The sequence below is a fragment of the Watersipora subatra genome, chromosome 3 (assembly GCF_963576615.1).
Source record: "Watersipora subatra chromosome 3, tzWatSuba1.1, whole genome shotgun sequence".
In the NCBI taxonomy this organism is placed as follows: domain Eukaryota; kingdom Metazoa; phylum Bryozoa; class Gymnolaemata; order Cheilostomatida; family Watersiporidae; genus Watersipora; species Watersipora subatra.
Window position 1 is genome coordinate 60987993 of NC_088710.1, and position 25268 is coordinate 61013260.

General features: G+C 35.8%; 2 long non-coding RNA genes across 2 annotated transcripts; one reads left to right on the forward strand and one right to left on the reverse strand.

Annotated features, from left to right (window-relative positions):
• Positions 1-663: 663 nt before the first annotated feature.
• Positions 664-2947, reverse strand: LOC137391345 (uncharacterized). The gene is made up of 3 exons (XR_010978118.1): positions 2792-2947; positions 1647-1807; positions 664-747 (listed from the first exon to the last, which is right to left on the reverse strand). It is a non-coding gene; the product is annotated as an uncharacterized lncRNA (long non-coding RNA).
• Positions 2948-3352: 405 nt separating this feature from the next.
• LOC137391761 (uncharacterized) lies at positions 3353-13946 on the forward strand. The gene is made up of 4 exons (XR_010978166.1): positions 3353-3407; positions 10617-10707; positions 13149-13291; positions 13589-13946. It is a non-coding gene; the product is annotated as an uncharacterized lncRNA (long non-coding RNA).
• The last annotated feature ends 11322 nt before the right edge of the window (positions 13947-25268 follow it).

Genomic DNA, 25268 nt, shown 5'->3' on the forward strand with positions numbered 1-25268 from the left:
ATTTTGTAAGTTTTAGTTGATCTAGAAGTATGCGAGCAGCCTGCCTTTTCAATTTCCTTTATAAGCTTGTTTGAATTAGCGCGTACACTCTTTTAAAAATACATAGTCAATCGGCTATTGTTGCCTCTTACATATTGTCAAATTCTTCAATCATACCTATCTTATATCACAATCAAATAGCTGAAAATCATGTCATAAAAAGAGAAAAAGAAATTACATCGCACTACTAGCTCTAAGTTGACATTTTGGTAAAAGGCAGCACGATTCTCAACCTAACATGCTTATCACAAGTTATACATAATCTAACACAATGCAAACTTTCAAGAGTTGCTTTCTTAATTATGTACATGTGCACACAACTCTTAGATTTCCATATTTTCTCTGCTTAAAATTCTGATGTGCTAGGTAGTTAGTGTTGAAATGTGCTTCCAATCTGCCAAAAAAATCTACGTTTTGTACTACAGCATTTCTAAATTTGAAACTAATTTTTCCAACTTTCAATAACAAAAATCACAGTTAAAGGGAGAGTAACTATAGATCTATCGTAAATTCAAGAGTACAAGTCGAGATCTGAAGTTTGGTTCGAAAATCCTGGTTTTGACATGTACATACCGTGACCTCTTCCATGGCCCAAATCTTTTATTCGCTAATAGTTCAATCGGGATCAGAGGCGGGCAATGCGTAGCTGAATAAATGGCATTCAAAACACCATCAGTAAGGACGCCTTTTTTGGCGCCGTCGGGAATACTACAATTAACAAAAGCCTGAGAGTAGCATGTTATAGTGAAGATCACAGAGAACAAAAAACAAGCACTTAACCAACGTACTGGTTCACCTCAATACAAGAACAAAACCGCTACCTCGGATAATAGGTATTCAACAGAGTAGCAATGCCGCAAGACAGATTTCTGTCAGAAATCGTGATTCATGTACAAGAAAAAGGTGTGAATGCCCAATAATGGATGTGTCAAATGGATTACTGAGGTGTGGCCTTGTAGGCAGATACTACAAAAACCAACATCAAATTCAAAACATATCACGTAATTCCAGAAGAGAATCCTAGTGATGACATTTCGAATGGTGAATAATGGGGACCTGGTGTTCCAATCAGCTCACATTGAGTAGGATTACTGGTATTTCACTATTTTATAAATAAATTCCTATATGTGATATCATGTAATTTTGATTTGCAACGGTTTTTTGACGTTGAATTTTACTAGAAATCGTGCCATGAATTACGTTACCGTCATATTTTTGTGCAGACACCGCAGCAATACTATTTAAATTCATGAAAGAAACGAAGTCACTGTTGGGATTCAAACACAAATGCTCTATGGTAACATCTTCCAGCGCAGCGAGCTGGAAGCTTGTAGGTGTAGCATAAATACACACTGGTCAGTGCGCGAGGCGACATTGCAGTAGAAGGACTGGTCTTATGTACTGAATACTATATGGTATGTTTATCGAATTTTATATGGTTGTCACGACGTTAAGGGCTTAGGGCACAAATAAACAAACTTTCCATGTAGCTGAATTAAAGCATATTGATAACATATTAGTAAGCCTACAACATGTATAATAAAAACACAGACATGGAAAATTTGCAATGGTGATGGAAAAATGCAAGAAATATGTCTAGATCTCACCTGTCCCACATTTATTGATACCGATTCAATTGGTTATGGAGAATTTACTGTTGAGCCGAACCGGTGTATGGTTGGCAAATTGACCATAGTAGTGGTGATTGACTAGATAGCGATTAGACGATTAGTTGCAAGGATAATGGCCAGATCTTGTGAGATTCATTCTAAAAAATCGCAAACAAACCACATTAGAGATCTTGCAAACAACAAATCGATAAACTATCTATATGGTAAGAATCTAATGATTATGGACTTGGACTGAGATTGAACCGATAACCTTGTAGTTGCAAACCCTAAATCTGGCCACTAAAAACTGCTGGTTGGTCACTACTAATATTGCTCAACATTTTCCAACTGAATAACAAGTTTAGTAGCTCAGTGACTAACAAACATGTCTTTACTCATTTGATATATGCGTATAGATCTTCATCTTTATGAAATTTTGGAGACAAAAATAATGGCAAAGAAAGAATTCTTCAAATTAAGTTTAGGAAATGGCGTTCAAACTTGTATCAGAGTTTGTCACATCAGAGTTGTCTTCTCTATTTTATGGCAGTCAAAAACTATTAATGATTCACCATTACTCCGTTTGTACACAACACACAGTCACTCGCAATGAGATTTATTATCAACAATGCCTCTGAAGTAGGTAATGAAATCAAAAGATACATGCTACTACTCAGTAACATGCTTTACCCATTTTTCTACGCATATATGGCTTCAAAGCCATTTCAATTCTATTAGCAAAAGCTCGCTCAACCAGCAAAAGTGTTTTTATCAGTTATTAAGACATTCGATAACATCGCTGTGATACGTGAAAAAAATCATATTAAAAGTTGTACTTCTCTTAAAGCACAGAGGTACAGTTAAAGAACGAAAGCAATATGTAACCCTTTTAGTGCCATATGCCTACTCTTTTTAATGAATTCCTGTTTACAGAAGCGTGACATTTTAAAGACAAATTATATCCATTCTATGACTCGCAAATGCTTTTCAAGCTGTTTTCCAACGTCAAACACATCCAAGAACGATAATCCACTGCAGTTTACCACCATGGAGTGCAATTATTTAGAAACACAGTCTTTAACACTCGGTTTTATTTACGGAGAAAAACTTGAATTTGTACCAATGCAAAAAACTTTACTCACCAGCAATAACGATCGCAAAGAGCGTCAATATCATTTATTACTATATTGTGAATTTTATTGCAAGTATTGCAGATGAGTTAAGCATCGTTAAATCATTAATTAAACTACAACAACCGGAAAAATAAATCAGTATGGCGGATATTTCCTCCTCCTAGTTTTGCCTTGTCAGATATTTTCAGGCATAATACGATGTAAATGCATACCTTCGAAATCTTTCGAAGGAGTACGATGCGGATTTTTAGCTTTCCCACGCATCGAACTTCATAAATTCCGAAAAGTGTTAACTAAATTCTACGTATATGCCCACAAACAATCTCGGTTGATATTTTGGTTCATTATACAGTAATACAAAAACGCGTTTAATCTCTTTGTAAAGATTTAATAGACGTAAACTGAAAAAACGTCGTAAAACCACGGTTATGGAAGACCAAGCGAGTCATACTTAACGCCGAATACCTGTTGGAGATTCAGACAAGTTGGTGATTTTTTCTGAAACTACCGATGTGGTTACCGCTGCCTATACTCATGATTTTGTGTTAAAACTGCTAAAAGAGTTATGAATAAATATTGCCGAGTGATTTATTCACTACTAATGGACGTGATTTGACGCTATTTGGTAAGAAACCTCAAATTGTTGATCAGTTGGGGATATGTTTCCGGTTTTGAATGAGCTAGGCGCAAAAAAATTCCTCTCTTCAAATCTTGATGAATTTTCTATATACCTTTCTTCTTTCTTTCTTTTATATTTGTACATTTCTAATTTCTATACACTAACATAACACAACAGCAGGTATTTAAGCAGCTCGGCCGCCTCAGGCGCTGCTGTGGCTAGTTCGTTCGGTTGGAGTGCTTGCATTGTTTTGTTTTGTGTCTTTTTTTTTTTTTTTGGTTAATTGAGTGGGTACTGGCCAGTACATTCTTTTGTAATGTCAACTCCAGGAAGTTTAGGAAGAAATTCCAGTACTAGCAGCCAAAAGGGAGATAGATCTAGATCTGGCTCTAGCAGTAATAAAGTTAATGCTCACACATGTGGGAAATGCGAGAAGTTAGTATTGGATGAAGGAATTGAATGTGAAATTTGTACAACATGGTTTCACTATCCATGCAGCAAGTTTAAAAAAGAGGCAATTAAATTCTTGGCAATCCCCGGAGTGCATTGGTACTGCCACAAATGTGACCACCCCAATGTTAAAACAATTGAATCTAGACTAGAGAAGTTGGTTACTGACTCCCACCAACAAGCACCTCTAACAATGAATATGGGCGGGCTGAAAACTCTTGAGGACAATATTAGTAAATCATTATCAGAATTCAGGTCACAAATAACAGAAACACTCGAAAACAAGCTTACCACCTCACTGACCGAGCTTGGATCACAAATAATGGTGGCAAACGAAAACATAGACAAGTTGAAAAAGTCCAGCCAACACACCAACAGGGACATACCTGAACAAAAGGCCTACGGCCCCCAGGTTGAAACTGATCAATTGAAAACATTCAGCTCTTTATTGAAATCACCTATTCATTCTGAAACAACCTTATCAGGCAACCCACCACCGTCAATCAAACCCCACAATAATCGGGTGGATTTTGATCCCAATAAATGTGTAGTAGTTCATAGCTTTGAAAACAAATCTCTGGCTCTCAATCATATAGCCATCAGACACAGCATCAGCAGCATACTAGATAAGCCAATAATTATGTTTTTGAAAAAATTCGAACATGACAAAAACGACCCAAAGCTCATGATACAATTTGAAAAATCTTCTTCAGTAGACCAATTACTGGAAAAGTGGAACCCCACCACTGAAAACTGCAAAGTTAGAAGGCCCCAAAGGCCATCCCCAAGATCAGATGGAATTTGTTTTGGGGTCCCTAAAAACATTAGCGAAGACGAGTTGTTGGGATATGTTAGGCAAGAGTACCCTTCCTGTGAAAAGGTGATCAGATTTCTGACCAAAGATAAAACAACTACTGGTACTGTGAAACTAATTTTTAAAGTACCAAATGACCTAATTGAAGTCATTGATAAAGGCATATACATCCAGCAACTGTGCTTAAAACTAAATGTGGAAAAAGCAAAACCACCAAAGCCTAGGCCCCTTCAGTGCTATCAGTGCTGGGGGTATAGCCATGTAGCATCAAACTGCACTGCTAGCAAAATCTGCAGACATTGCAGTGAGAATATCACAGCAGGTGCTGACCACAAAGATTGTAGTAATCCCCCCAAGTGCTGTAACTGTGGCTCGAGGGGTCACGATGCAACGAGCCATAGTGACTGCCCCTTTTTTAACCAAATACTCAAAAGATTGACAAGTAGGGAAGCCGTCAGAGATTTACAATCATGACTCTGATTTTATGGAACAGCAACAGTATTAGGAACAAAGTCCAGTATCTGGAAACCATTGTACATGAGTATGATCCTATTTTTATAGTTCTCACCGAAACCCATTTAGACCCTCAGGTTTCGAGCAATGAACTAAAACTACCAAACTACGAAATTTTCCGCAGAGACCGCCCCACTAAAGGCGGAGGCATTTTAGTCGCTATTAAATCATTGAAAGGGTTCAGATATTTGATTCTTTTGTGGATCCTAATGAGGAGATGCTTGTAATCAACTTGTCTGTTCACGGGTTTCGTGTTTGTGTAGTAACCTACTACCGTCCTCCGAGCTCAGCTAAGATGAGTGCACTTTTTGATTTTTTTGAGGACAGCCTGGTCAGCAATTTTGTCTTACTTGGAGATTTTAACTTTCCTGAAATCCAGTGGACCCTTGACACGCCGGCCGTCTCTCCAGGGGGTCGTGGACTTGCTAAGAGCTTTTTATCTTTTATTTTGAAAAATAACTTTTCGCAGCATGTAAACTTCCCTACCCACTCTAAAGGCAACACACTTGATCTTATTTTTACAAATTTTGATCCCTGCCCTATTTTTAAAAACGCTGATGTTGGAATGTCGGATCACACAGCACTGTGCTTTGAATTTTTTAGTTTTTTTCCACAGGTTGATCCCCCAGTTTCTCGCACTACTAAAACTCTTTTTGACTTTGGTAAGGCTCGGATGTCTGACATAAGCGAACAGACAGCCCACCTTTACAGACATCTCCAGTTTATTGAAGCTTCAAATACGACAGATTTTTTATGGGACACATTCAAGTACACTATTTTAAACGTAGCTAACTCATGCATCCCAGTACGTAAACCCAAAGGTAAAAAATTCTGGTTGTCAAGGGAAGCCAAAACAGTTTGCCGAAAAAAGATAAGGTTTTTTCATACCTATAAAGCTTACCCTACTAGCCACAATTTAGAACAACTAAAGTCCATTGGTAATCTATCTAAACGCCTTATTAAAAGAGATTATAATAAATTTTTAGAGTCCCATATTGCTGAAAGCCTTAAGAATGGCGATTCCAAACCTCTTTTCCAGCTCATATCTAAATCTTCAAAAGGGGGAAACTGTTCAAACATTATGCAATTACATAACTGTGTGAATGACAACGATATGGCCATAAGTTTTGCTAACAATTTTAAGTCCGTATTTACTGTAGACGATGGACACGTCCCACAAGTATCATTCACTCAATCTAGTGCAGAACATGTACCCCAAATGGACATTGCTGTCAGTGAAGAGGGAGTTTTGGCCCTTCTTAATAATCTTAACCATCGTAAGGGTATGGGCCCAGACAACCTTAGTCCTGCCCTGCTCAAGTTTTTGGCTGTTGACATTGCTCCCATTTTAACGCTGATTTTTAAACACTCCCTCAACACAGGGTGTGTGCCACTTGATTGGAAACATGCCAATGTAGTCCCTGTATTCAAGAAAGGTGACAAGAAGGCCCCACTTAACTATAGGCCAATATCACTCACTAGCGTATCATCTAAGGTAATAGAACATATTATTGCTCATAACATAAGAGATTATCTCGATCAGAATAACATCCTAAGTGAAACACAGCATGGTTTTAGAAAAAAGCACAGCTGTGAATCTCAACTTATACACACCATATCAGACTTGGCAAATTTTAATAATCTTAACACTCAAGTGGATGTACTTGTTTTGGATTTTAGTAAAGCATTTGATACAGTTTCGCATGACAAATTGATCCACAAACTTAGAAGTTATGGCCTAAATGCAAATGTAGTGACTTGGATCCAGCATTGGCTCCTGGACCGCACATTCTGTGTCATAGTTAACGGTAAAAAATCTCCACCTACCCAGGTAACATCAGGTGTGCCCCAGGGGTCGGTGCTTGGACCCTTGCTTTTTCTTTTATATATCAATGACCTTCCAGAGTCTCTGAACTGTCCAAAGACATCCATACGTTTATTTGCGGATGATGCCATACTTTTTAGACCAATAGAATGTGCGTCCGACAGCCTTCTGCTACAGGACCAACTGTGCAGAGTGGCTGCATGGGCTGAGTCGTGGCAGCTGAGATTTAATGCTAATAAATGCACATCTACATCTGTGGAACCAGTTAGATTTTCACATATATACAACTATTGCGGTACATCTCTTATATCCTCGCAATCCTTTTTATACTTGGGTATACTTGTTTCTAGCACCCTCAATTTTAATGAACACATAAATCGCATCATACGTAAGGCTAACGGCACTCTTTTTATGCTTATGCGGACCCTTAAGAAAACATCTCCTAATGTCAAAAGGACAGCATACTATAGTGTGTGTCGTCCACTGCTAGAGTACGCTTCGGAAATCTGGAGTCCACATTTTGATTATAGTATACAAGATTTAGAATCCATTAACCGAAAAGCTTTTAGGTGGGCCAACAATTTAAGAAAATTTGATAGTATATCATCAGAAATGGTGAAAATGGGATGGCAAACACTTGCAGAGAGAAGACGCATCAAGGACGAAAGCACACTGCAAAAAGTTTTAAGCCAGGACCTAATGGTCGATTTTAATAGATTTGTAATTAAGAACTCATCCTATTTTACTCGAGGCTCCAATATCAGACACACAATCAATGCAAGTGCAATGAAACACTCTTTTTTTAACCGTGCGATGAAATTTTAACATCTGATTCTCTTATATCTAGACCAAGCGATCTTATACTTTTATCCTTCAGACTTAGATAAATAAGTCTATGCTTATTTGTGATCTTATTTTTATGCCTAATGCACCATTTTATTTCTACAGGCCTAGCGGCCACTTGAAATATTTTACAGAGATAGATAGATAGATAGTTACAAAACTGCCTTACACAAAGCCACTGCACACTCGCAGACCTGCAAAAATGGTGCCCGAAGGGTTGAAATCAACTTGATATCGAATAATGAATACCATATTTGCCTTGTGGTGACCGATTTAACTCATGCACTACTATAAGCCCCTCTGTGGGGCTTACAGACAATTTAAATCAGACGGAAGCCCCTCACTGGAGCTTTTTTATATTATGTGGTTTGGTTCTCTTTTTGTAGCTACAAGTGAATGGATTCAAATTTTCTTGGTTCAAATGCTTAGTATGGAGACTATTGTAGTGTGTGCTCATGTGAAACTGACAGTAAAGGATTCTTATAAGTATTATATATATAGCATTTGTATTCATTTCATGTGAAACGTTAATTGCGGATGATTCCCAACATCTATAAGCACAAAAGCTCTGAAACGCGCTCGTAGAGAGCATACGAATTTCATCGCATCTGACGAAGACTTGCCTTGTTTGGCCTGACCCATTTTGTGAGCAGCTGTTTGAATGGCTTTTGTTGATACAAATTAATTATGTTCAACCTAAAATGAATTACATAGTAAATAAGTTGAAGACTCTTTTATGAGAAAGAGATTTTGAGGTGATTTTTTTGTGAGCAGTACATCATGTTTATGTTACACAACTATTTATTGTACTGACTGAAAAGAAAAACGAAGTTGCAAGTTGTCAGTCAAGACTCAATAAACATTTTTTATTTACAGCATGAAACTTTGTTGAGTCCAAAAATAATCCATCAGACAACAAGCAAAGCAACCTTTTCACTTCTAACATTCCTTGCAAAAAAACATAATTTTCAGTGATTTGTCTGCTAATATGTTACACAATTCTAAGAAAATTTACCTTTGCCAAAATTATTTAAGCATTGCCAAGGGGAAGTAACTTTATGCGGATCCATGGTCTATTCTAGCAGATACATGTAGACTAATTATTATGACATGACCATGTAGTAACTGTAATTTTTAATTTCTGTAATTTATCTAATTGTGATTTTTACAATTTGATATAAATGAGATAATCTCTCTTCGAGTTAAATTCAACAACAAGATTGCATAAAGGTTTGGAAATTTTTTTGAAGGTGCATCCCCCTTTTTCTTATTTTGTAAAGAGCAAATCTGACAATACAACAATCATTTCAACGGGTATGTGAACTGACTGTTTGATATAGCCGTGTAATTGCCTTCAAGCTGTATAAATCATCTATGTGAGAATTTTCTGCAAGTTGACAGGCTCGGTTACGATGGTTGTTTCTTGTGTCATTACTGACCAATGCCCCAGATGGGCGCAAACTATTTTGTAATTGCAAAAGGAAGATTTGTTTAGTAAATTGACAATGTCATATAAGCAAGCTAATAACAATAACTGAACACTTCATTGTTTTGTTAATTATTTGTAATATCTACTGTGACAAGCAATGACAAAAACTGAGCCAAAGGTTTCAAAAGAACAGTGAATATCACACTGTATTATTTAACACTGTTTACGAAAACCCACAATAGGTGTTCTCGTCATTTCATGAACAAAAAATAAGATTGTTATATATGACCTATTGTTAAAGGTTGACTTGCAACAAAATTCACATTACAGTTATTCGATATCAAAAGATTCACCATGTCTTATTCTGTTGTGTTGTAGGTGCAAATTATATGGGAATGTGATTAAAAGCTTTTAAAAGCTAAAAAAACCAACATTTAATCGCAGCCACATGAGACCACCGTAGTTTGAATTCTCTTTCCAAAGCGGCTCAAATGGGACGTAGTTGTTACAGGATGGTTTCTGTTTACACTTTCATGCAACCTCATTCGTCGAAATATTTTCACAAATATATTTCACACATTCAATAAAACCAGGTCTATTGTTCTTACGCGTCTATTTTATCGTCATTGTAATGCAGTCACTTTTAGCTCTGATATATTATAACTTACCGTAAAAAGTCGTTAAACTTTCTATCCTTAGTTCGAAGGCGTACATATCATTGTCTGATAATCATGACGAGCCTGTTGGTCACATGTGATATTCGAAAATTGCTGCAAAAATTATTTGCGAAGTATTGGGTCACATGATCAGATTACGACTTGACGATTAGATCTAGCCAAAACAAAATTGAAAGTAGCGAGCATCTATATTTGATATGGGGTCTTCGGTAAAACCCGAAGTGTTTGTCATAAACTAGTGCTACGATAAGTTTTATATGGAGCTTTTTATTGGCCTTTCAATTCACATGAGAACATCACGTAACAAGACAATAACCAAACTGTCAGAACTACGTCAGAGAAATAAACAGATTCCAATTTACGGCGGCTTTTCGTTTTTGAGCTTTCAAGAGCTTGTAATCACAATTTATTGCAGCTTCAGTGGTAGTGTCTGCCTTTGAATTTTGAGCTAATATAATCGTGCATTGTGGTGCCATTTTGTGAAGCGACCAGCATTTGTAATCTTTAGTTACACACCCCATGAATACTTGTCATTGTGAAACAAAGGAACTCATCATGTTATTCAACTTCTATATTAGTATTTATGCATCCTGTCTTAAGAGAATTATACACCTCTTACATAACCACTCATCCCTTTTTATTTAACCATTTCTGATGTGATTAGGAAACAGCTTTCTGGACTCTTGCTAGCTAGCCGGGGCATGGCTCTCGTGGTGGATATGGAGAGAGAGCCTGGGACACATAGCGAAAAAAAGGTAAGATAACTTCTGCAAAACGAGCGACATATGTTACATATGACGCTCAGACTGATACTAATGGAAGCGTGTCGTTAGATTCGTATCTCACGATGTATTAGATGTGGCGCGTTTAAAAGCCTATTGTCACGGTAACGTGACTTGATCTAGTAAAAAGCGCTATTTTTTTGATAGGCTGGGTGGTTACGAAATACCTCGTTTGATAATAAAACGATAGGAACCATAGGCCACTATTCTCTTGCGTTTTCACGTTAGCAGTTTCATTTCCTATACTGATAAAAATGAAGCGATTCAAAAGTTACTATCAAAGCTAGGCATAGTCACACTGAGACCAAAACAGTCTCAAGCTTTACAACATATTATCGCAGGTCTTGACCAATTTGTAGTTCTTCCTACTGGCTTCGGAAAGAGTATTTGCTTTCAGATGGCACCGTTTTGCAGTGGTAGATCCGAGTTGTTCATAATAACTGTCGCGAATAATAATACTCGTGAGTAAAATAAAACTGAGATTACTTTTTACTAGATAAACTTTTCTTTACTAGCAGCGTGCAATTCATTTTTGTTGTTCTATTGCTATTCGTTTGCTATGTTTGTATTGTTATTGTGAATTTTTTTTATTCAATTGATTCAATTTTTTATTATAATTAAATCAAAACATAATGAATTGAACATATGAAATAATATAACTGTCGTTATTGATTTATTATGCAACCAACATTTCATACTTACTAACCAGCATTTGTTTGCTGCCAATTCAGATTAAAAATAATACATATTACTCGCGTAGATCATAAATAAGACCGTCACATGATACTCCTTCGGAAATAACGATTGTGATATTAGCGACTTCAGAAGTCGGCTTTTAGAGTTGTCTTCTCCGCGTGTTGCGATGTGTCCCAGGCTCTCTCTCCCAATCCCCACGAGAGCCATGCCCAGGCTACTTGCTAGCCTTACTGCCTAGGAAGCTTTGCAGCGCCCAATCGTCTGTGATCTACGGATGTGACGATTGCCTGACTGATTAGGCAAACATATATAAGCCTGTGTAGATCAGAAACAATTCGAACTCCATATTTTACTCACGCTCTACGTATCGCTCTGCTCTTGTATCACTCTTTATATTTTTAGACTTGCGCAATGAGCATCGGCCATTGACTTGATTAGCCTTCATATATTTTATGTTTTTGCAATTGAAAGTTTGAATTTTTAATAAATATATTCTGTTTTAAAGTTTTTTAACTAAAACAAACCAGTCTAATTCTTGACATTAAATCTACACCTAAAATACAGTCCTTTATAAATTCGCAAATCATAAACCAACTACTTGAACCACCAATCCAGCACTTATAGTTAATAATCCTTTAAACAGAGGGTCATTACAATTTCTATGTCATCAGTCAACTATTCAATTGACAAGTTCATTACTGAAGCAGCATGTTTGTGGTGGTTGTAGATAGTAGTTTGTGATTTTGCTGCCAGCAACTTTCTAACAGCAAATTGTTTCCAGCAAAACTGTTGAAAATCTGAGTGTATTGATTTTAACTATATACATTGTATAATAACCGCAAGTACATCACTAACTTCCATACTATACTCCACACAAGTTGCTTGTAAAACTGTGTATCTCATAACTGAATATTGTAAGATGGCAGATCTCTTCATGAGTGTTTCTATTGTATTCTCAAAAATCTGGTTAATCATTGATTGGCTTGGTTTGCTGAGCATTAGTATATTTGTCAGACTTATTATTGTTGGCATAGGCCTGAAATCCTCAATTGCTTTATTTGTTTTCTCTATAAAACATGTTATAATGGAACTCTATACATAACAACCCAAAGGTAGACAAATGTGTTTTATTTTATAATTTTAAAAGTATAGCACTATGATTCTTCGTCTTAACTTATTAGTATGCTGGACTTGGTAGATGGCATCGAAATCTGCAAGCAAACACATTAACAATCAAATATTTTACAGAATAGGAGAATGTGTTCTAAAAATGGTAACTACCCTTGTTGCTAAGCTCGCACCTATTTTTTGGATCAGCTTTAAAATGGCTTTTTTGCTAGAAAAACAGCAATACTGTTTCTAGTGCTTTTTGATTCAACTTAACTAGCCCATGTTAATTACATTTACTGTGACTAGCATGCTCACTTATCACCACTTGCGACTCTACTACATGCCATTCAGCCACCTAAATGCTGAGTATTATTTAATGTCATACGGCAACCAGCTTTATGGATGCAAAGCTTTTATGTGAATTTAATAATATTTTTAAAATTAATTGCTATTAAATCTAAGTGGTAGGTACAATGGCTGGTTTGGAAAATTTTGGCACAGTATTCCGATGTCACTCATGAAAAGATCCTGAGACCTACCGAAATTTATTAAAAATAGCATTCTTTGCAATTGTGTTATGCAATTAAAACTTGATTTTAATGACACAGATGGCTCCTGCCCCTACTTCTCTCATCTAAACCAAGAAAGAGTCATGTAGAAGGTGACGATGACTTCCATGATGATTTGGAATCAAGCGAACAGCTGGAAATCGAACTGTCAAGGTCTGGCTCGAACATAGTGGAGTGCATCGGTAGGTAAATATGACCAATATATCCAGGTTTTCTACAAAACAAAATATCTGGCACACATTGCAGCCTTGCTGCATATGCTAAACTGCATGGCTGCTCATATTGTGGCGCATAATTTGGGTATATAAATGTCTTTTGGTATTAGCTACTTTCACTTATTGTTAGTGTATAAAGCAGATATACAGAAAGCAGAGTGTTTTGAAATAATACTGCAGCAGATCAGCGATATGTAGTTAAATTTATTTTATGGTTGATACATATGCTTTTTATAATAATATTAGCATATGATATTTATTTAGCAGGTTATGAGGTACAGAGCTTAAAACTCAACTGCAATGACTGCACCAGCTTTATAGCCTCCTGTCCAGGTTTACGCATCAGGGGATGATGCGATACTAATCAGTGTAAAAGATAGAGGTGGTCTGTTTACACCTCATCCTGTCATCACAAAGATATGTCTAGGCTCAGAACTGAGCATACGGCAGGGTGTCGACTTACAAGGAATCACTGCAGACATACACAAGCTGGTGGTCACTAAAACTCTTTCATCGGTTTTACAAAGCAATTTGCATCAGGGATTTCCATGCTCGTTCCACTGCACAGCGCAACGTTAGTTAAAATATCACCTCCAGATATTTCAGGATTATAATTCATCAGGAGGCTACAAAGGTAACAGCTAACAAGGGAATCTCAGATCAAGGCTCAGCCGACTGGTCGTCTTTAGTCATGTGTAGCCTTTCACAGTATGTCTAGAAAAGTGTACCATTTGTCGTTTGTTTTCTACGAGTTTGCTGATGCTGTTTGCATAACACCCCCAAGACCCAACATTTATATTCATGGCAGACTGCAATCAGCGTACGATGTACCAGTGTGTATGCATTTGAAATCAGTTTGTACACCTAGCTATCTGACATGTTAGCCCATAGCATATGGCAACATTGATAATTTTGCAATATCTTTTGGAATACATGTGCATCAATATACACTTTGACTCGCACTTTTTATATGAAATATTCAACTTTATTTGCAGGGTAGGAAATACATTGTGTATAAGCGTTGTATCTAAAATTTGAAACAAATATTTTGTGTGCTTTAGTAGTTATATCGAATCACATGTAGCAACAAAAATGTCTCTTGATTCTTTCAGTGTAAACAATGATGACTCACTTGCCTGACCAGCTGCAAGTGAACAAAGCATTGCCCTTCTGTCACAAAGCATGCGGCTATTTATGTAGGACATCACTGCTTTGCATTGCCCAGTCTCCTATAGCTAATAGGCTCGTAAATGTCACCTTCAAGAAAGGGTAGTGAGCTTCAGCCAGCGCATTGGCATTTAAAATACACCAAAGGTCAAGCTGAGAATTAAACATGAGTAGCAGTACGCAGACCAACACACACAGGCACACATACATATTGAGCTATCCCTGCTACTTCACTCTGTATGGGGTATAAGTGGTAACATCACTTATGAGTTCAATATAGTGTCAGGGTCAGTCATGTAGTAGGACACTCCCCTGGTCATGAATATAATCTCCAACATATCTATGGCAAAACAGTCTTCAGCCATTTTGCAGCTGTTTAACTATGTGAATACAATTGTGAGAACTTTGCAAATTTTATGCAATTCAAGTTAGTTTATTTTTATCCTACAAAGTTCTGATCAGACATCAGCTGTAATCAGCAATTTGGATTTAAATGCTCTCTGTTGTGTCCTTATGAGGCTTACAGCGTACCCGTGGTTTTATAGGACTATTTTGACTATTAGGACTAAAAATGGCTTGAGACAGCTGGAACAAACATTAACTGAACCAAAATGAATCGAACAATATTAGAGCATGAGCGTTTAATTAATCTAGCAAAAGGGCTACCCAAATATTGCAGCAGTAATATTAGGTGCTCAAAATTAGCCAGTTCAACCTTCTTAGGAGGGTTTTTGACATACACTATTTTCCCATGATGGGCAGTGCTTCGGAGTTGCGCCCTTTCCGAATCATGGAAACGGCGTCTTCGCACTGAAATCACTGCGCACTGATCAGTGCGAAGTCTGTGCAAATTTGCAACAAGGAAACAGCAACTGCGCAGTGGCTGCACATATCTCCCATGCCATGAAAACGGATTCTTCGAGGGCCATGAAATAGTACAAAAGCTATCCTGCTAATCTTGTTTTTTTCTAATCTGATTCTCTTTCACCTATATTTAATTATGGTCTGCGCTCACAAGGATGAGGTGATTACTTTCCCAGACTTTGTTATCGATGCCAACACCTTTCGAGAAACAGGAGGCACGTCCTAAATAACGTTTAAATAATATATTGCTTAAAAAATTCTTATTAAAAATATATTACTTTGCAAAAATTGTGTTAAGTTTTGTAAAACATTGTGATTGTGTATTGTAAATAAAAGTATAATGATGACAGAAGCATAAAAAGACCTTTTCTGATGTTCGGTATCCATGATCGATTCAATTTCTCCATCAGGCGATTCGATTTATACAATGTCTCTTCTCTGGCTAATTTGCTGAAAACCGCTGCGCAGCATGGTAACGTGTCAATCCCTTCGACTTCGGAGGGGGCTGCATCGCAGTACTGCGCACCATGGAAACATAGTTATAGTCCTTTTAACATTGCCCTAACAATAGACCGATCTTTAAACAGAGCAGCTCGTTTATTGTGAACGATATTTGCAATAAGGTTTCCTTTTATACATTTGGAAAATTTGCAGGTATTTTATAACCATAAAACAGCTAAAGATTTTTGCTTAGATTTTAAAATAACCTATCTAAAGTTTTTTTTTAATTCTGCAACTGAATAAAGCATTGTTGCAGAAAACAGTGATATCTTGTAGAGAAGTTGTTTTCATTGCATGAAGCAAGACTAAAGCTGAATAAGGATACTTCATTAATAATAATTTTGTTTGTGTTTTAAAGAGCATTGTTAAATATTAAAATGGTTTTCTATTCTGTGCTAAAGTTTTGCATGCAAACAATAAAATAGAAGGAACTTAAATGACAACATAGGTGAAACAAATGCAGGCCTCGATTGAGTAAAATGTTGGTGTATTGTACCTAAGTTCACTTGAAATGTAGAAAAGAGTAAATTGAATGTAATAAAATCCTGCAAAAGTGCTCTCAACTTCAATGAGGAATTAGTACGAGTGACTGCGCGTTACAATCAGAGAATATGAATAATTAAGCATTGTGCTATGTACACACTGTACTCTGCAATCGAGCGTTTCAATAAACACTTGCTGATGTGGATTTAACACCAGGCTTGACCTCATAGGTCAAGTACTAGCCTAATTAATGACTCAATAAATAGCCAAGCAGTCTTGTCCCCGCTAAGCTTAGCAGCAATGATTCGGAAGGTTGGCACATTGAGACTGCTGAAATGGAAATAAAAACGACTGAATCGTGAAAATGTTTTTAATGTGATTGTCATCGATATTCTAATGCACATTAATAACACTAGTGCCGTTTCCATAATTGGCAAGAACAATGGATTCGATAATGTTTTGTAGATCGCAAAACTCGCTTAGCTTGCGGATTTATGCCGTTTCTATGACGCAGATAACTTGTGGATTGGCTCAGTTTGCAAATTATGAGCGTCATGGAAACGCAGCTATTGTCTGTTAATTCTCTAGCATGTTGAACTCTTCTCTAGTTGAGCTCTAAGAGATGAGCGAATTAATCACATCCTTCAAATAGCACTACAGTAGACGGTCTCACTGTCAAGGACTGTTACACAGGCTGAGGATGTCTGACTGCTAACACGAGCTCAGTCCGTTGACTATCTTTGCGTTGACTATCTATGCCATCTCACCGTGCGGCGCATGGGCCATCATCCTAACCATAATGTTTTGGAATGTTGCATATATGTTACAGCCATTCTGAAAATAGAAATACACACAAATTTTTATTAATCATTTTGATACTTATTGTGGCTACAACATATAATGGCACTGTTTTGAAGCTGTCTTCCATTATAGTTGCAGCTGTGTCAAAGGTTGGCTTGCAATAAAATTCACATTACAGTTATTTGGTATTAAAAGATTCACCTTGTCTTACTCTGTTATGTTGTAGGTGCAAAATATGTGAAAAGGGATTACAAGCTCTTAAAAGCTCAAAAACGAAAAGCCGCCATAGCTTAGAATCACTTTATTTCGATGACGTAACCATGAAGTTTGGTTATTGTCTTGTCACGAATGTTCTCACGCGAATTGAAAGGCCAATACAAAGCTCAATATAAAACTTATCGTAGTATTAGTTTATGACAAACACTTTGGGTTTTACCAAAGACCGCATATCAAATATAGATGCTCACTACTTTACAGTTTTGCTTCGGCCTGGTCTAATTGACAAGTCATAATCTGATAATGTGACCCAACACTTCGCAAATAAATTTTGCAGCGCTTTTCGATCATCAAAGGTGACCAACAGGCTCGTCATGATTATCAGACAATGATATGTACTCCTTCGGGGTAAGGTTAAAATATTTAATGAACTTTTGCGATAAGTTATAAGATATCAGTGCTAAAAGTGACAGCATTACAATGATGATAAAACTGACGCGTAAGAACAATAGACATAGTTTGATTGAATGCGTGAAGTATATTTGTGAAAACATTTTGACGAATAAGATTGCATGAAAGTGTAAACAGAATCCATCTCTCACAACTACATCACGTTTGAGCCGTTTTGGAAAGGGAATCCAAACTACGGCGGTCTCGTGGGGCTGCGATTTTATGTTCGTTTTTGAGCTTTTAAGAGCTTGTAATCACATTTCCACATCTTTTGCACCTACAACACAACAGAGTAAGACATAGTGAATATTTTCATATCAAATAACGGTAATGTGAATTTTGTTGCAAGTCAACATTTAACAACTAAACACCTGGCCAGACATTTAGTTGTGCTGCCAAAATAGATGACTATGGTATATTTAAACCCACCAGTCTCATGTGCATCGCATCTCCATCATTCGCTCATTGAGCAATGCTATGGCTGTCCCAAAGTAGGTATTATTCATGGAGTAAGCTCTATGACTGCATGAACAGTAATCAATCAAAAGTTTACTATTTTAGTCATGTTTACCAGTTTGCCTCTTCGCTATGACATCACTCAATAGGCTTACAGTGGAAATGTCTAACGGTGTGTTTACACTGCAGCAACTACTATCAATTTTAGTTGCACATGAAATTGGCTGCAATCACATAGCTGCAACTTCCTACAACTCCACCGATGATTGCACAGTAAAATTTTAGATTTACCAGACTTATTTGTTTTTTGAAACATGTAAACAGTTAGAATTTATATTTTCGAAGCTTGATGCAGGTGCACGAGTGCATTGGGCGGAGTCATTGACTATCTTTGACATCAAACATCTTTGTAAGCTTTTGCCCTTACAGATGTTGTTACCCGCAGCTAAAGCTTGGAACATCAGCAGAATTTATAACAGAATCTTTGTGATTGCTTTTGTCATGTTATGGAGGATTTTGTTCACCCAACCTCAGACAAGCTGACTATTTTACAGCGCTTACTGCTTGCTGTTTGAATTTTTCACCTTTATTGCTCTTCTATATGAATAAACATGTTTCACCAATCATTGCAAATGCTAGTTGACTTTGATCATGTCTCATCGCTTTTCTTCTTTTCACAGTGTATGACTTAGTATGAGGCTTCCTAGTTCATCTACTAGCAAAGTTATGGTAGGGATACTTAACAATCACTTTCAATACGTCTACTTCATTTAAAAGCTACAGAGTGACAAATCTAAACATCTGAGGTATGCATGAGTTGACATTAACTGACTTGCCCTTAATTTGATTATGGAGCAAACTTTGAAGGCATGGTATCAAATGAAACCATATACATGTACCTCTGAAAGGTGTTATGAGGTCACTTAAGTTAAAGTTAAACTAAGCCAAAATAAATTTGGGCCTACAAAAACAACACTTGAGCTAAGGTTAAAATGGTCCGCTGCTTCTGTAAAAAGTATTCACAAAATTAGCCATTATTCTTCTTTGAGGTAGGTTTTCAGATAATATGTCACATATTTCAAACATTCATCTTGTTCATTGCTAATAAGACTAATATGCTCATTGCTAATATGATTAATTTATCTCTGCAAAACATTCCAGTTCATTAGAACATTGTCAAGACATGCACAACGCTTCATTTATTACTAGGTGAATGCCCTGCGTTGCAAGGGTAATAGAACTGCTTATAAACACTACATTATCTACTACATTACAATTACAGTACATTATCTGCAACTGTTTATAAGTTGTTTTATTACCCCTGCAATGCCAGGCCTTCAGCTAGTGAGGCTATGAGCCCTGAAGCTAGATGGTAATTATTATCATTGCTATAACAGGACTACACTTAGACACAGATTAATATATATATATATATATATATATATATACATATATATATATATATATATATATATATATATATATATATATATATATATATTGTAATGGCTTGGCCCGGTAGCTGAGCCAGCCTTACTATCCTAACAAGCCGGTGCAGCCTGAACTCTGGGCCTTCCCCTCGTCGGCCTGCCTGATACACCTAGTGGTCTGATCAGGCCACGGCTGGTTGCCCCAATCTCAGGCTCACTTGGAACGCTAACACAGCCTACTCTCTGAGACCCTATCTAGGCTAGTCTAGGTTCCGGGCTAGCTTACTGTAGGGCCTGATCTCTAATGCTATGGCATTTCTGATCAGGTCCTGTTGTAGCGTAGCCAACCCTTAGCCTTCCTTAGGTATCTCCCAAGCAGTCCTTACTTGAAGCTAGATCAGTTTTGGTAGAATGGTCCTGACTAAGCCACCCAGGCAGGCATAAACGTGATCAGTCGGTGTGAGTGAATTTAGCCTATTTATTATATATAATCATGAATACATGTTGCACAGCATCGCCCACTTACATAATGATTACATAACACCTAATTACGTTGCGGCAGGCCTGTGAGGCAGGCCTAGATATGCAGTGTTACATAATAGGGTATAATAGAAAAGCACACAAAAGGTTGTAATACAGAACATTGATATCTAAGGATAAGAGCATAGTTAATACATTTGTCTAGTCCTCCACGATATATATATAAAAAAAATTGTTTCCACACCCTGGATAGTTGATTGCTGTTGGTATTTGGGCAAGCCACATTTTATGCGCCGGTGTTATTGCGCCCAGTGCCCCAATGACTACTGGGATTACAGTTGTTCTTACATTCCAGCATTTTTCAATTTCTTCTCCAGAAAGGGAGATATTTATATATCTATATATGTATCTATTTATATATCTATTTATGTATGTATATATATATATACATATATATATACATACATATATACATATATATATATATATATATATATATATATATATATATATATATATATATATATATATATATATATATATATATATATATATATATATAGACTGTTGTTTATTCATTAGGCTCAGCTTACTTTTGTAGTCTATCAAGAATCACATGTAAGCCCATGTCTATTATTTTAGTGACATCTGTGATTGACTGGTTTAGAACATCAACTAGCCAGATATGCAAAAGAAAACAGAAAATAAACGCTCCATTTGCAGATTATGGTTATGTACATAGTGTTGACACAAAATTTTGCATAAAACACGCAAATAAAATCACATGGAAAATGATAGCAAGTAGGCAAGCAAAAACCAAATGTGTCGACAAGCCTGAACAATGATGTTGTGTCTTCTAATATACAACCCTGATTCCTAAAGCTAAGAGCTGTCTGATGTGGACTACTGAGCCGTAGCGATACTAACTGGTAGTCTAAACATTTTACTTGAACATTATCTTTATGGTAAATGGATTATAATATACCTTAAATGCACAAACCCTATTACCCAAACAGACAATAGAAAAACCATTTGTGGTTGCATTGTACTATAGCCATTTTGCTTAGTATCAAATCTACATATGATGTATTTTAACAATTCTAAAGCCAAATTAATCTAGCTTATCCTTCAGGGTCCTATTGGGATCTGAACTGCAACATGATAAAAATGAATTTTTTTAAACTAATTTAATGTGAACTTGTTAAAGATTTTCATAAACATGACTTGACTTGGAGCTCTCTACATGCACATGTATTTTTCTGTGTAATGCAAAAACACTGATTCAGTTCAAGCATGTACTCAGCTGCAATCTATTTCAATAACAGATTACCCAGTTTTTTCCAGTTAGAGTTTTCCCTCCTTGGAAGGTTGCATCTATGAGGTGTTAATCATGCCTCATAGCATTTCTCTAGAATTACTAGCAATTATCTGATACAACCTCTGGTAACTTCTCTTACTGCACCCTAAAACTTATGCTTAGTACCATGTGATTCTGCAAAAGAGTTGAAACCTGACAACAACAGAAGCTATGAAACATCCTGATAAAATACACCACAGTATAACAACTCCTTACCAGGTCTTTAGTATAACTACTAAATTGATGAAAACTGCCATATTTGGTAAAATCATCATTTATTATTATTCTAACATTATGACAGAACTAAATTATTTAGCGGAATGAAAGGTATATACTTTCGATACTATGTTATGCAAATAAAATGTAAGAATAAATCGAGTATTGAATAGTAATTTGAAAGTATTCAAACAATGTTGTTTTGGTATAATAAATCAAAACTCAAACCAAAAATGTTTAAAAATATTACACAGGCTCACAACAGCAGACTCAAGTCTTTTGAAATAATTTCAACAAAATACATTTTTAATTAATTGGTTGAAAACATTTAACTTACAAAACAAAATGTAAACATGAAAAATTTGTTTAAAATGTACTAATACACATATTAAACTTACTTGTATTTCGTCTATATAATTTGTAAAAGCTTTTAATGATAAAAAAACAAATATCTGGCAAGCCAATTGAATTATCGTTTTTGGAATTTCAGTACTTAATGCTACAATTTTTAAAACCTTGCCGTAGTATTATTAATTCTCCTAAAACATATCAGTTGATGTTACACACATAGAATCAAAGTACTTGTTAATAAAATGTCGTTTGTCAATTTATATAAAGACTGTTTTTTGCATCATCATTACTTCTAAGAACTACAATTGTAGCTGAATGCTTTATGCCTATTTACCAAATGTATATGTAGAACAGTCTAAACAGATGCAACTACTGTGAACTAGTAAGTGCTGCAGCTTTATAACCTCGTTACATTTATATTACTGCTACACTTTCCTCTTTAGAAACTCTTTGTTTGCATTCAAACTTCTTTGCGTTGGCCTGTTATCAAATTAGCTAATGTTTTACTTTTTCAGCGCTCTCTGAAGTTAGTACCAGTATCAGTTGGTATTATTTTTGAAATTTGCTCTTTTCAACTATATTTGCATTTATCTCAAATTTTTAACAGGTTACTAATGAGGTTTTAACTACATTACTAATGAGTTTATGGTCAAAACGCATACAGCGGTAGTCTGTCATTCTTGCTATAAACTTTGTAGTATTATTTTACATACCTAGTATTTAGGATCTTCAGTTAATAGCATCTATAAACTGTATGCAAAGTGAATACAGTGTCTTTCTTTTCGTGAATTTTAGCAAGTCAATAATCTTACTTTCCATTTTATTGACTACTGCAGTTTAACTATGTTAGTTTCAAAAAACTGCAAGCATCAACTATTATAGCAATTTAATAAAAACGAGTTAATGTGAAACTAAAAGTTGTCCTTCTGTTAAAGCGTAGTGGTACAACTCCCAAATTATTAAAACATCACTTGAAGTTACTGTATCTTGCTGCAAAATGAGAAGGTAACTTCTGTGTAATTTTGTATGCAAAATATAAATATTGTGTGGCATGCTCCGAGCAAATATGTCAACAGCATTGTTGCTTTTAGATGCAAGCTCATAATTTGTTTAAATAGGTTTCTTTCTAAATATTATTGCATATCTCCCAGTTGAAAATTTGGGATCTAGAAGCGACCACTAGCGGTGGAAACCGTCATGGTCAGGATACACTTGCCTGACCATAATGTTCCTGATTGCAACTCATAATTAATCACATTTGGCTAATGTCTAAAACTCTCTGTACCATTGTGCTCGATTTCTCAAAATAATGAATATCGATAGAGCTATTAATAATTCCCATACAAAAATGAGAAAAGTAAAATGATTGCAGACAGCTGTTATGATGAAAAAGACAAATGATTGCTATCAATTGGTTTTAGTCAAAACAATATTTGCATAGGAGGATGGCAAAATGGGTAAAACTAAAATTAATCTTTTTTTTAATGGTTTGTTGTTCGCCTATTTATTAAACTACCAACAAAAGCTCTAATAGAACCAGTTATACAACTATGTACATATGTTACACCATAATGTTATAGCAACATAGCAAGCCAATGTTATACGCATGTTTACACTCCAACATCCCAAAGTAATGTTTTTGTAACATTGCTGGGACATTTATTTGAAAGTAAAAACAATATAACACCTTAATGTTCTAACTACATTGCAAGGCAACGTTATATAAATGTTTACGCTGGAACATTCAAAGGTAATATTTTGGGAATATTCCTGGGACATTCATTTGAATGTAAATATGATGTCACACCATAATATCCCAACTACATAGCAAGCCAATGTTATATGAATGTTAACACTCGAACATTCCAGAGTAACGTTCCTGTGACATTTCTGGGACATTCATTTGAAGTTAATGATGATGTCACACCATAATATTCTAGCTACATTGCTAGCCAATGTTATATGAATGTTTTCACTCGAACATTCCAGAGTAACGTTCCTGGGACGTTCCTAAGACATTCATTTGAAGTTAAATATGCCGTCACACCATAATATTCTAGTTACAATGCCAGCCAACGTTATGTGAATGTTTTCAATTGAACATTCCAAAGTAACGTTCCTGGGACATTCCTAAGACATTCATTTGAAGTTAAATATGATGTAACACCATAATATTCTAACTACATTACAAGCCAATGATATATGAACATTAACTCTCGAACATTCAAAAGTAACATTCTTGAAACATTGTTGGGACAATTATTTGAGTGTAAATATGATGTCACCCCATAATATTCCAGTTACATTTCAAGCCAATGTTATATGAATGTTTTCACTTGAACATTCCAGAGTAACGTTGCTGGGACATTCCTGGGACATTCATTAATAATGTTCGCTAACGACGTTATGATAACGTTTCCAAAGTATATTCCTGTAACATTCTGCTGAGCGTTATGATAATATTATTGCACAACATTCTATGCAACGTTCCTGCGACATTGTTGAAACATAATTCCACAATGATCATCAAATAACGTTTGTAGAACGTTATCACAATGTTTTTTTGGAACGGTATTTTAGCGTAACGTTACGGAACATCCCAGGAATGTCGTTTTTAGTTGGATATCCTGGTGAATGACAGGAGTTGCCCATTGTATTAGCAATTGTGAATGCAGTATAGAGTAGATATGCTGCTTTTACAATTATATCATATTCATGAATAAACTAACTTCTATTCATGAATAAAATATCAAATATATCCTGGGACATTCCTATGAAATTCATTTAAAGTTAAATATGATGTTACACCATAATATTCTAGTTACATTGCAAGCTAATGTTATATGAATGTTAACCCTCGAACATTCCAAATTAACATTTTTGTAACACTGCTAGGACATTCATTTGAAAGTAAAATTGAGGTAACACCATAATATTCCAACTACATTGCTAACCAATGATTTTATTAATGTTTGCACTCGAACATTCAAAAGTAACATTCCTGAAACATTGCTAGAAAATTCATTTAAAGATAAATATGATGTCACACCATAATATTCTAGCTACATTGCTAGCCAATGTTATATGAATGTTTTCACTCGAACATTCAAAAGTAACATTTCTGTAACATTGCTAGGACAATTATTTGAAAGTAAAATTGATGTAACACCAT